This window comes from Lactuca sativa, chromosome 1 (assembly GCF_002870075.4).
Source record: "Lactuca sativa cultivar Salinas chromosome 1, Lsat_Salinas_v11, whole genome shotgun sequence".
NCBI classification, from domain to species: domain Eukaryota; kingdom Viridiplantae; phylum Streptophyta; class Magnoliopsida; order Asterales; family Asteraceae; genus Lactuca; species Lactuca sativa.
In genome coordinates this window covers 13,198,120-13,212,845 of record NC_056623.2, presented here as the reverse complement: position 1 = coordinate 13,212,845, position 14,726 = coordinate 13,198,120, and the positions used below count along the sequence as shown (strand labels likewise).

Below are 14,726 nucleotides of genomic sequence, written 5' to 3'. Positions count from 1 at the left end.
ATGATTGTACTTTATATATAATTAATTTATGTGCTTGACTTCTTTTAAGACAAAATATTTCATCTATATTTTTTCTCAATGGACGTGTTCGGCAAAATTAACTGTTAGCGGATAGCTTGTAGCGGGTAGCGGGTAGCTTATAACTTGTAGCATTTTGTTAAACAATACATGAAATAGCTTGTAATGCCGAACGAGACTTTTTGTTCAAAACGGAGCGTTTTGTCAAACGTTAGAATTTAGAAGCTCCCAAACACTTTGTGCCAAACACGCTCAATGTAAAATGTCATCGGCAGGTCAGCGAAAGCACACAAACCAAGCTTAACAACATAAAAAGAACCCATAACATATATGATTTTTTTGGTTAAATGTAACATATAATAACGTCTTGTTAATGATATATTTATTAGAGTATATTATTCTATTTCTATTCATTATATTACTGTATTTCAAAAATTCTATCTAATTAATTTTATTACTATCGTGTAAATATTAAAAAAAAATCATTGCTATTATGAGATAAATTTTACTAAATACATCAGGATATCATACTAAGAAAATACAATATATTATAATTAATAGAGTATATATATATATATATATATATATATATATATATATATATATATATATATATATATATATATATTACTCTAATAAATTAACTACAAATAAAATTGTTTAAATCAATAAAAAAAAAAAGTAAATCCTTATTTCCAACGTCAAACTTTTTTTTTTTAAATATGGTGTGGTAGTAGTGGTCGTGCCTTTTCTCTGAATTTCAGGAGTAGAGTACAAGATAGTTGGTGAAGTAAAAGATGCCATTTTTATGCATAATGATGCATTGCATGTGATATTGGTATTATTGTTATAAATAATTACAAGCTAACAAGTCAAATTCACTATCATATTATATCCCATGTGAGAACCAATTTCTTAGATGTTTAATGTTTTGGGGACCCTAGTAGCAAAAACATCGTTTTAAACTAGAAGACATTTGATGAAAAGTAAGCAAACATTTCCTAAAATTCAGAATCGAATATTTGAAGGTGGAACCCTTAACGTAGATTGTTTAGATCCAACAATCTGGTAAAAAAAATATGAAAATATAAGAAATCTCGTATTTTCTTTAAACAATTTATGCAATTGAGATTTCTTTTGAAAAATAATATCACCCTAAAACAAATAAGTCGATCTCATGATCAATTTATGAAAATACATCATAATAGCTCCAAATAAAGAAAATGGTATCTATTTTTTTCTTTAAAACGGCAAATACATTCCTTCTAATATATAATATTTCTAAATCTGAATATTTGTCCATCACAAGAATTAAAATCTCAACTAATTCGAAAAAAACACACTTCTAACACATTTTGATGCTGTTAGACCAACTGCATGTTTATTATTCTAATAATTGTCAAAACAGATATATACAAAAAGAAAATGTTCATGATTTGTAAAACCAAGTTCAAGACCTAGTTATTCACAAAGATCTCCAACCAACTTTCTTTTTTGTCGTTATGTTTGACATTAGCTTTTGTAGAAGTCTTTTTGGAAAAATATGGCTTCAAGTATCATTTAAGTATATTGTTTTCTTGTGCTTGTTCTTTTAAACTCTCGGAATAACTTAAAAAAAGGTGAAATCTTTAATTAGTATAAGTTTCTACTAAAAAGTTATATATATATATATATATATATATATATATATATATATATATATATATATATATATATATATATATATATATATATATATATATATATAGAGAGAGAGAGAGAGAGAGAGAGAGAGAGAGAAAGAGGTTTAATAGAAAACCATTATTAAGAAAGAACCAAGGAACGGACAACGGAATTGATGTAAACTTGTGTATTGGACGCACATACACTAGATTATATCATAAATTCATATTTTTACAAAAAAAAATGTTTTTTTTTACGTTTAAAATTTTTTTAAGTCATGTTTTTCAACGAGAAAAAAAAACAGAATATATCATTGTTCACGATTTTTCATTCGCTTTCCATAAATATTCATATTGATATATATATAAAAAATAAAGTTTTTTTTCGAAAAAAACTCACTTCGTTTTGTTGTTTTTTTTTCAATATTAAGTTTATTTAATAAAAAAAAACAATTATACAAAAAATCTCCATTTTTTAATCTATTATTAAACATAATCAACGACTCATATATTAAAAAAATAAATAAAAAAATAAAAACAACTAGATTAGTTTAGATTCATATTGTGAATATAACTATAAATATTTCAATTTTAGCATTCACAATATGAATCCGACTTACTATTATTCACATTATGAATCTGTTCAGATTTACAATGTGAGTTTTTACTGAAAATTTGTTTTTTTGTTTTTTTTTTTTTATGGATATAAGTTTGAAGAATGCCAAAAAAAATGAATTTTTATATATTTATTAAAAATTTTTGATAAAAAATAAGCTTTAACTTTTCAAAAAACAAAGATATGAAGTGAATTTTTTTGAAAAAAAAACCTTTTTTGTATATCAATATAATTCTTTATGATCAGATGACGAAAAATCAAGAACAATTGTATATTCGGTTTTTTTTCAATAAATAACATGACATAAAAAAAATTAAACGAAAAAAAGTGAGTTTTGTTATAATCTAGTCCATGTGCGTCAATTGTAAATGTCTACAACCTTTCCATTTGTCGTTGATCGGTTTAAATTCTAACACTTTAGATTGGTTCATTAATTAATAATGATTCTCTATTGAACTTATATATATATATATATATATATATATATATATATATATATATATATATATATATATATATATATATATATATATATATATATATATATATATATATAGTATGAGGTTCAATCGAGAACCATTGTTAACAAGGAACCAAAGAACAATCGTGAACGACGGAAATCAAAATGATCAACGACCAAGGAAATGGATGTACACTTGTATATTAGATGAACATACACTGAATTATACCAAATAAGCTCACATCTTTACCAAAAAAACTCATCTCTTTTTTTCATTAAAATTTTTTTAAGACATGTTTTTATCAAAAACAAAAATAATTAAAAAAAAACGACTATATCATTATTCACGATTTTTCGTCATTTTTTTAATATAGATCTATGTTGATATATAAAAAAACAAACTTTTTTTCCAAAAAAAACCACTTCAACTTGTTGTTTTTTTTTCAATATTTAAATTTATTAATCTCAGTTTTTTTCATCTATTAATTAACATCAACATCGACTAGAAAAACACCTCGATCAGTTCAGATTCACACTGTGAGTCTGAACTATAATATTTCAATTTCAACATTCACAATGTGAATCTGACTTACTATTTCAACTCTTTGATCATTCGTAATTTTATAATATTTTAACTTTTTGATTACTAACAAATTAGTTTTGTAAAATCAACAAATGGATTTATTCATATTGTGAATCTGAAATTTATATAATTTAGTTTTCAGAATTCACAATGTGAATCTAACTTATTATTATTCACATTGTGAATCTGAGCAAATTCACAATGTGAATTTGAAATGAAAATTTCTTTTTTTTTACGGAATTTATTTTTAAAGAGTATCAAAAAATATGAATTTTGATATATTTATTAATTTTTTCGATAAAAAAATAGGCCTTTACTTTTAAAAAAATGAAGAAATGAAGTGAGTTTTTTGAAAAACAAAATTCATTTTTTGTATATCAATATGGATCTCTATGAAAAGATGACGAAAAATCATGAAAAATGGTATATTCGTTTTCTTCGATAAAAACATGGTCTAAAAGAATTAAACAAAAAAAAGTGAGTTTTGTTATAATCCGGTGCATGTACGTCCATTGTAAAGGTTTACAACATTTCTTTTTCCCGTTGATCGTTTTAAATTCCAACGCTTTATATTGATTCCTTGATTCATTGATTAATAATGACTTTTTATTTAACTTTATATATATATATATATATATATATATATATATATATATATATATATATATATATATATAGAGAGAGAGAGAGAGAGAGAGAGAGAGACATAGTTGAGATCAAATGAAAATTTAAAAGAGATAAGAATTTTACTTAAATTATAATTTTTTTATATATATACAATAATATAAAAATATATATATCATACATACCTGATACGAATCATTAAGAAAAGCTAGCGTTGATTTTTTTTGCAAAACAAAAGGCAAAGAGACATTTCTAGGGAAAATAACCTTTTTTTTTTTTGCAAAACAAAAGGCAAAGAGACATTTTTAGGGAAAATGACCTTTGAGGGTAATAAACTGTTCGATAAGTACTTATTTGGTCCCTTATCTTTTTTTGTCTTTATTATACCATTGAACTTAATAATTCTGCTCACCAAAACCCTCTATACCGGTTGTTGTAGGTTAATGCTTATGTGGATATTACGTGACATTATGTGGCATAAACTGGGCTTATTAATTGCAAAGTTGCACTACTGCATCATTCTTGCCCTAGATCGACATGGATGCTTCTTCTTCTTCTTCTTCTTCTTCTTCTTCGTCTTCTTCAATTTCTTCCAAACGAAATGCTGAATTTCAACATGAAAATCCTTGTTAGTGTGGGTTACCATCTCGTATACGAACTTCACGAACTAAAGACAATCTAGGAAAAAAATTTAGATTATGCCCTAACTCCATGGTAAATCAAATGTTTTTTACTTTTCGTTTAATCTTCTTTCTTTAACCAATTTGTTACTTTTTTCAAGACTAAAGGACCAAAATGCAAGTTCTGGGAATGGTTGGAGCCTAAAACCCCTGAAAATGAAGTCAGTTCTAGAAAGGACAAAAAAGAACTGTGCAATTTAACCCTCAAAGTTTCTATATTGGAAAACGAGATCAGCATATGTAAGATGAAGACGGAACAAGAAAATTTGGTTGTTAAACAAGAGTTTGAAAGACTCAAATGGAAGCTATTAACTCATAAAGTTGTGATGATTGTATTGTTTCTGTTGTTTGTGTTTAAGAAGTAGTTAGTTTAGTTGTATTCAAAGACTAAATGTAACCCTTAATGTTGTAATTCGTTTGATGTATTAAGACTAAATGTTTTTGATTAATGATAGTTTGATGTTTTGAGTGGTTTCAAAGAAGTATTAATGTGTTTAACAGGTTAGTGAATTAGACATGATGGAGGGATAAAATGGTCCAGATTAAATTTGGCAGTAATCAATTGTTAATGTCTTGATGTGATCCAAGGGTAAAATGGTCCACATTAACCTCATTGCATACATCAAACATTGCTTAATGTATTAAGACTAAATCTTTTTTTATTAATGATAGTTTTATGTTTTGAGTGGTTTCAAACATTTATGGCTCAGAATAATGTCCTTCATCATCTTCTAGTACTTCCATATCAGCCCAATCAAGTACAGCTTCATTTGCGTGGTCTATATACACATTCATTCTTAGACCAGCTTCGTCACTATAACCCGTTTCAATAAACTCATAGTAGTTAGCATCATTCCGAAATCTCCTAATACCCTCTGCCAATGGTTCATTTCTAATGCAATAATATACATTATCGCAATTGCCTTTAATCAACCTTGCAACAAACAACTTAAACTCTTTGAGATGCATTGCACCAAAATCGACATCAGAGATTGAAACAACAACAACATTCATGTACACTAATGGTTTTGGTGCGAATAAACCATTATAATGTACATAAATTGTCAAATACTTACAGAGTTTGGAATCGGAGGCCATCTTCTTCACTATAACACTCGCATTCACCACTTATCTTCAATTTCGTAACTGTATTCTTCGATTAAACCCTAACTGTAAGGAGAAAAGGAGGTGAAAGAGTAACGGGTTAGCAATGTGTTCTAGGTCCACGTAATACGACATGTCATCTCTAATTAAATGAGATAATCGGCAAAACAGGTGATAACCGGTATCGAGGGTTTTGGTGACCAGGATTATTAAGTTCAATGGTATAATAAAGAATAAAAAAAAAAGATAAGAGACAAAATGAGTACTTAACGAACACTTTATTACCCTAAAAGGTCATTTTCCCTCATTTTTATGTGCATATACGTATGTACATATGCATATTAAAAAGGTAATTTTTTAATGAATGTCGTTGACACATCTTATGTGTTTGTTTGGTGTTTTCTTTTTCCTTTTTTGCATATGATATATATATATATATATATATATATATATATATATATATATATATATATATATATATATATATATATATATATATATGCACATACGCTTTTTTATGGATTTTTTATGTGATTCTCTTAGACAAAGCTTAAGGGTTATTTTGTAAGGTTTTTTGTTTGAAATATTTTGTGCGGAAAAAAGTTTTCAAGTTCAAATAAAAACATTGGGTGTTACTTATGAAGTGGCATCCATAAAATTCTTTAATCAAATGAGTTTAAAAATATCACTATAGCCCGACTAACTATCATTTTTTGCTTTAAAAGGTCATTCATGTTATTTTTTGCATCCTAAGGGCATCAACTCAACTTTTTGCGTTTAAAAATGTCCTTATTTAAAAAACAAAGGGGTCAACCAGTAAATATTCCTAGTCACCTTCCTAGTCAGCAAGTATCAACTCCACACCATTTAATGATTTACAGTCCAAAACATAAACCCAGGAAACTCAAAGATGAAAAATCACATTTAAACAAAGCACCGATCTGGAACCAAACCAAGAAAAGGCCCTAGAGAACGGATCATCTTCAACCATCCACCACAAATCCCCTTCGGTCCCCTTACCTACTTTCATCTTCACTTGCTCCGATGTTGTCTTTTTTGGCTCCGGCACTCCTCCTGCGACATGCTAGATCCTGATCGATATCGTCGCACACCATAAACCCTCTTCTTAAAATGAACAAACAAAAAATCTTCGTCATCGTCAATCTTCACCGGTTCATCATCGATTTCTTGCTAATTGTGATTTTTATCACAAAGATTTCAGAGTTCGGAGATCTTCATATCTGCCACACCTATTTTTCTTGTTGATCTACATTGGGTGTTACTTATGAAGTGGCATCCACAAAATTCTTTAATCAAATGAGTTTTTATATTTATGTAATTCCAACAATAGAAGGAAATTCGAGTTCCAGGATTCGACCCCAGTTAATTGCGTTCTTCATGTATCCATGAAAATTATCGATAAACTGAAGTGTACATCGGAATCAATTTCCAATACTTTTTCTAAAAGTTCAATCTAATAACAGTCTAAGGTTGTTATGTATGACTATAGAACTCTTTCACAGAATTCAGTTTGAATATTTATCCATGGCTTCCAAAGTATGTTGTTTTATGGATTTGTTGTTGATGGTTGAACTTGATCAGATAGTTGTACTGGAGGAACAAAATAGTAATGAAGCAGAGGTGCAGGATAATGAAGATAAAGGCCGCCAATGCTGGCCCTTATTGTTGATGTTAGGATGCTAAGGGTCTGCATGACCCTTGCATGTGTTATGTGCTGCTATGTATATCGGGCGGGGCCCGATGTCGGGTGAGGCCTGATGACTGAATCGTATGCTATTGTTTTATGATCACTGTATGTGTTAGCATGATTATGTGATATATATATATATATATATATATATATATATATATATATATATATATATATATATATATATATATATATATATATATATTAAGTGTATGGTGGGAGGGGTCGGATGGACGGCAGGGGCCCAATATGTGATTTATTATGTATAGTATGGGGTAGTTAAGGGAACTCACTAAGGTTTGTGCTTATGGTTTTCAATTTATGTTTCACATACTTTTGGTTCTAAGGGGAAGAGCTTGGGATGACTGCATTGCACAAACCACATAGTTCCGCTTTTGTGATCTACTCTGATTTGATATGATGTTTGATACCCTTATTTTATTTCGATTGTATCGATGATGTTTTTGGAATACTATTTTATTTAATTTAAAATGAAACTTTTGGGTCATATTTTTTGGTTGTTACACGAATAATTATACAAGTGTGCATAACAGCCACTCTTCGGGCTGTCGACCTGACTGGACCGCCGCACAAGCCTTCAGTCTATCCGAGACAGAATACCATGGATTGCTGGCCTACTTCCTCAACCCAACCTCTCCTCCCGTGCCTTTGTGCCTACGGCTTACAGTCGTCCCACACCGGGTTTCTTTACCTACATCACAAAGCAGGACCGCCTCAACCCAACCCAAACACATCATGTCGACATATAAACAATCGGGATCAAGTAGGCACATAATACATGCAAACAACAATCATACAACTCACTACCGCCTACTAGTCCTCTCACATCATAAAACCCCGCTACTATCTAACCTCCATAGAATGCATAACTATAAGTAACTAGAAGCGAGATAGCCACCCAAACAGATGATCCTACTCTCGAGCCACAATTGAATTAGGAACAAGCAAGAGAGCCTGGACCATGAGTTCTTAGGCTACCCTGCATGACCACAGACAATCCCTAAGGGCACTCCATAAATGATAACCAACAAGCATACATAACATACAGTTCTACAAATTATTACAGCAAAGCAACATACTCAATACCAGGAGACAAATCTAACAGATCACTACAACATAACAACATACTCGATAATAGAACACAATCTAACAGATAATTAAAACATAGCAGCATACTCAATACCAGAACACAGATCTAACAAATCACTACAGCATAGCAGCATGCTAAATATCAACAACCCAAGGAATGCATGGTCGTATATACTTAGAGATGATATAGTCACCCGGACAGGTGATCCTACTCTAGAATCACAACCAAACAAGGAACAGCTAAGTGAGCTTAGATCAAGAGTCCTCAATCTATCCTCTATATATATATATATATATATATATATATATATATATATATATATATATATATATATATATATATATATATATATATATATATAGTCCCTAAGGCATCCCTCTACTAACAGATAACCAAAACCAGTGGGTCGGCATTGGTGCCTTCAACCCACGGGTATAGTGAGGCGAAAATTACATCGATATGTGTGTAGGTAACCACAATAGTAATGAAGAACTCTACCAGCTTCAACTCACTTCCAATCACCTATAGGAAGATACTCGAGTCAATACTCGATCACAGGTCATAGTCACTTGCAACAGTGACTACCTCACACGAAATGACAATTAGGGTTTCACATAAAATGACGATTAAGGTTAAGTAAGAACACTTAACCCATTAAGGTCTTAATCATCTAAGGGTGGATTGATTAAGGTTTGACTTAGTCATGCTCGGGTGAAATAATAATCCAATCAATGTCCCAAATACGCGCCCGATCATTGTCCATAATCGAGCTCCCCCATGATTCTAGGGTTTTCTACATGAAATCATAACTAGGGTTAGTGTTCCACACTTAAACCCTTAAGGACATAATTCATTAAGTCCAATACTGCATTAAGTTAATCTTAGGGCATTACCAAGTATAATTTAAAGTTCAATTAATAGTTTTAACATGGGTTCCGACAAAACTCCAAAACTCAGGTTTTAGGGTTTTTTAGACCCTAAATACGGTTTCCAACCTCAAACTCATGCCACTAGAACTAAAGTTAGATGTTTAGGTAATTTAATGTTTAATAAGATGGGCACCACCCACTGCCACCTTGGGCATTGCTCGTTGGTGGCGATCCGTGGTGATAGCCACCCACTCACGGTGGTGGTGGCGGTTTCGAGTTAGGATCCAAACAACAACTCCCACAACAACAATCATGCAAAAAATACATACACCATATTACACACACACACAACCACCTCACACGGTAGCTGTTGGCGGAAGAAAGTGTCAGCAAGGCGGTGGTCACCATGGTTAGATGTCATGTTGGTTCTCTATACTCTTCCAGCCAACCAAAATACTCATACATGCCACTCCAATACGCCACAATGGCAACACACACACCCACATTCACGAAGTACGAACACAATCACCCTCGTTGTGGCATACGGTGGTCGGAGAACAATTGAATTATAGCCATATGGTGGCGATGGTCGGACGAACGGTTGTGGCCTCTCAAAAAATAAATAGAGAAGAGAGTGGGTCGCAACTCGTCCTCACCAGAAAATGGGTTCAGCAGCTATAACTTTCAGTTTTGCTCCCGCTTCATTCAATCACTTCGTTCTACTCGTCGGCCTTTAATCCCGTAGATAGAAGTTGTAGCGGTGGTCGCTCGGTGGTTCAAGGTAGCGTCAAGAAGGTGGTGGCGGTGCCTGGTGGTTGGAGAGCTAAGGTGGCGGCTGAAGAAGGGATTTAGGGTTAGGGTTTATGTGTGTACCGAGTAGCAAGAGGGTAGAGGGGAATATGTTTAAGTCCAGTCTCCAACTTCAAACTTAAGCCCCTTAATTACACTTTCAGTCCCTCCATCCCCATTCTTTTCAAATTAAGTCCATAATTTACTCTATAGCCCCTTGATTCCAAAAATCCTTTCAATTCAAGTCCAAAAATTACCAAATAACCCCCAACATCCAAAAATCTATTCATAACTAGTCCGAGAATTACACTTTAACCCCTGATTTTCTAGAATTTAAAACATTTAACTCCTTGTGCTAATACTCTAATAAATTATTACAGATTTAGGGCTAACATAAAAATATAAAAATACATCTCGGGGCTTTAGGGCTTATTATTTATTTATTTACTTATTTTACTTTATTTATTTTATTTTAAACATAATGTTATAGGTTTGAAGCAGGCTCCAAGGCAGTGGTACTTGAAGTTTGATAGCTTCATGCAGAGGAATGGGTACAACAGATGTGAGATGGATCACTATTGTTATTTGAAGAAATTCAAGTCCTAATATATCATCCTATTGTTATATGTTGATGACATGTGATTGTTGGTTCCGACATGCAGGAGATCAACAAGCTAAAGAAGCAGTTGTCCGGTGAGTTTGATATGAAGGGCTTAGGGGCTGCTAAACAAATATTAGGCATGAGCATAGCCAAGGACAGAGTTATCGGTACACTAAAACTTTTCACAAGCCAAGTACATCAAGAAAGTTTTAGAAAAGTTCAGCATGGTATATGAGAAATCCAGAAGTACACCATTGGGGAGTCAATTGAGACTTACCAAGAAACAATCCCCAAAAAAGGAAGAAGACAGAGAAAACATAACTAAAGTTCCCTACGCATCTGCAGTTGGTAGTTTAGTGTATGCAATGGTATGCACCAGACCATCTACTACTCTTGCAGTTGGAATTGTGAGCAAATTCATGTCAAATATGGAAAGACAACATTGTGAAGGAATGAAATGGTTGCTACACTACTTAAAAGGAACAAATGAGTGTTCCTTATGTTTCAGAAGAAAAAGAGTAGTTTTAGAAGGGTTCGTTGATGCAAACTTAGGTGGAGGTGCAGATTCAGGCAAAAGCACAACGGGTTATATGTTCACAATTGGAGGTACAACAATCAGCTGGATGTCAAGGTTACAAACGAGTGTTGCTCTTTCAACCATAAAAGAAGAATACATGGCACTTGTAGAAGCTACCAAAGATCTCATATGGTTGAAGAGTTTCTTGTCAGAACTTGGAATGCGGCAGGAGGATTGTGTATTACATTGTGACAACCAGAGTGTAATCCACTTAGCAAAGAACCCAGTGATTCACAACAAAATGAAACACATTCAGATGAGGTACCATTTCATTCGAGAGTCAATCAATGAAGGAACTCCAAACTTAAAGAAAATCCTTGGAACGAAGAAGCTAGCTTATATGTTCACCAAAGTGGTTACCAATGAGAAGTTTAAGCTTTGCATGGCTTTAACTGGCCTTTCAAATTATTAAAGAGAATGGATTGTAGAGAGAGGGGGAGAGGGAGAGAGAGAGAGAGGGAGAGGAAGTACTTTGAGGAATAGTGAAATTTGAATGGTCGGGTCAAGTATTTACCAGAAATAGTTATGGACTTAGACACCTTATCCAACAGTTGCCACCTATGCCGACTGGTTGGTCCAGTTATTCTCTGTTGATGATTTCACTGCCGCTTGTTGGCTTCGCCCGTGATCTTTTGTTTTCCTACATGATCTCTTTCGGCTGCATGATCTCGTAACATCATAATTCTCTTGGTGGCGTTGCCAAGACTGCCCCGGACCTTCCGTTGTACTGAATTTTATTATTACATGCATCGTCGACGGGATTGATCTAAATTTGAGTAAGGTTGTCTGTCTAAGGATGATGTTGTGCTCCGCTGAGTGCCGGATTACAATACAATCTATGAGGGTTGTCTTCTTCTTTGCCTTGTGATATTCATAGTACCGTCCCTTTCCTCCCTTCACGTGGTCGTGGATTCGAGTCCCACAGATGGTGCAAAATGATGCGACCTTGTTCTTGTGATTATTCCGACGAGTCTCCAAGGTCACAACAGGAAGAAGTCGTCAGTCGTTCTCTAGAACGAGGCTCCTGGGAAAACGCTCTGACAGTCTTTTATACTGAGGCATTATGTTGGTCTGTATAGGACGAGGGTGTCAGACCCGAAAGGATCGAGGACGCTAATTGGGTAATCGTGCTTCTTGTCCTCTCAGAGCCAATGATTGGTTCAGGTGATACTGCTCTGAGCATCTTCCTTGTCGTCTGGAGCCATTATACATAGTCGCAGAGTAGAAGGCGCTACCGGCGGGGACAAGCCTTCTCTGCAGGCACCCTACACTTAGGGGCGTCTGTGGGCGCGAGGTTCCGTTAGGCTTGTTCTGCTAGGCGCGACTTGCCTTGTGGAATTCTCTGGCGCGTCTGAGCGCGACTCTTCGTTCGTAGCAACGACACGTCATCAATATATATATATATATATATATATATATATATATATATATATATATATATATATATATATATATATATATATATATATATATATATATACTAGGTTCAAATGTGGATTGACATCTATTGTGCGGATGTATGAACAGTGTTATTCTGTAAGAATGACAAAGAAAATATGTTTTTGGTAATGTGAATACATTCAATCTTACATAACTATTGTCATTATCACACAGTCTTACTACCTAAATCGTTTATAAGGTTATTATAGACTTTATTTTATTATTTTCATTCTGTCAAAATGTTGTCAAAATATTATTTAGTCGTATTTTGTAAGAACGAAAATGAGTAAAAAACGATGCGTGAGAACAAAAATGAATAAGAATTAGTGAGAATGCATGAAAATGACGAAAGTTGTGTAAGGTTGAACGTATTCATATTAACAAACAAGTTATTCTCTTAGTAATTCTCATAGAATAACATTGTCCATATGTCCGCACAATAGTTGTTCATCCACATTATAACCTAACCATATATATTGGCCATGAAGTTGAAACAATTAAGTAAAGAGTAGTGTAGTGTATATATATATATATATATATATATATATATATATATATATGGGGTAGGGAATATACATTATAGCCCCACCTAAGCTTAGGTACTAAACCTCTAAAATATGTTGTTTTAACTTAGTAAATATACCGGATTGGTTTTCACTTGGTAAATATATCATCTTCGATAACATTTCTTTCCCCATTATCATTTTACCATCGTTGTTTTCTTTCCTCCATTATCGTTTATTACTTCATTTCAGTGAACATTACCTTTTTTCACTGTCACGAAAGTCGAAGAAAATCAATATTTTTGCTTCCTTATCAAAACTATTGTTTCGATCTTGAATCTACGTCTTCAATCTTTAATCGTGAATCCACTAACTGCAATTTTTATATAGTAAAACAATGGATTTTGAAGAGGTTTAATACCTAAGTTTAGATGGGGCTGTAATGTATATTCATTTTTCCCTATATATATATAATAAATAAAAACAAAACCAAAACCAAAATAATGTTAAATAGATGTTAGTAAAAATTAGATTAATAAATAAATTAATTAATTAATTAAAAAAAATAAAGTAAAGTAAAGTAAAAAAAATAAATTTAATGGTCAACCATTGGAAAAGTCTTTCCTCTAAGCGGTCATTAGTCATCTCTTTACTTCTCATTTTAATGAGTAATGAGTGTACTGGATTGGGAACCGGTTAAGTAGCATATACTATATATCACCGATCATGCAATGAGCCACTGATATCCCCTCTATTATTGTCATGCCTCTAAATCTTGAAAATGTGATAGACAAGTAACATCAACCATAAATTAAATAATATGAAACAATAAAACTATTCTGGAGATACTCCCGAATCTACCAAATTAAATCGCTTTTAAATCTATATATTCTAAAACATTTGCAATAAATAGACTTAAATGAGCAGTCATATGATAATATCTTGTTTTTTTTTTTTTTTTTTTTTTTTTCAATTCATGTAAAAAAATTTGTTTTTCATAGGAATATGTACTAACCAAAATATACAACATTGTGGCCGAACCAAGTATCTTCATAAAGTTAGATCGATTGGTTCACTCTGTTGATAATTTATTATTATGCGATTATATTTCAACCATTTACAAATAATACTAGTAAAATATTACATCTTTTACTCCTAGAATACAATATGGTTGCTGGTTGCATATTTGGTATAGAAAACCACTTTGTTGGGTAAATAAAGAAAAAAAAATCTGTTGCATATATAAATGCCTAATTATCGCAAGATATTAATGCATTTTGATTTCAATCTTAATTTGGTTAAACACATCAAAAATCTTCATTAAAATAGGTTAGAAATGAAACAAAAATGAGTGTTTGATGAAAATAGATAAGCAAGTG

At 32.2% G+C, this 14,726-nt stretch overlaps 1 protein-coding gene across 1 annotated transcript in view; it reads left to right on the top strand.

The window, feature by feature from the left end:
- The window catches only part of LOC111898176 (uncharacterized), a 780-nt gene extending 725 nt beyond the window's left edge, over positions 1-55 (top strand). The window contains exon 1 of the mRNA XM_023894094.3: positions 1-55. This exon is cut by the window's left edge and continues 725 nt beyond it. The gene's annotated coding sequence lies outside the window, so the exon portion shown is untranslated.
- Positions 56-14,726: the final 14,671 nt, after the last annotated feature.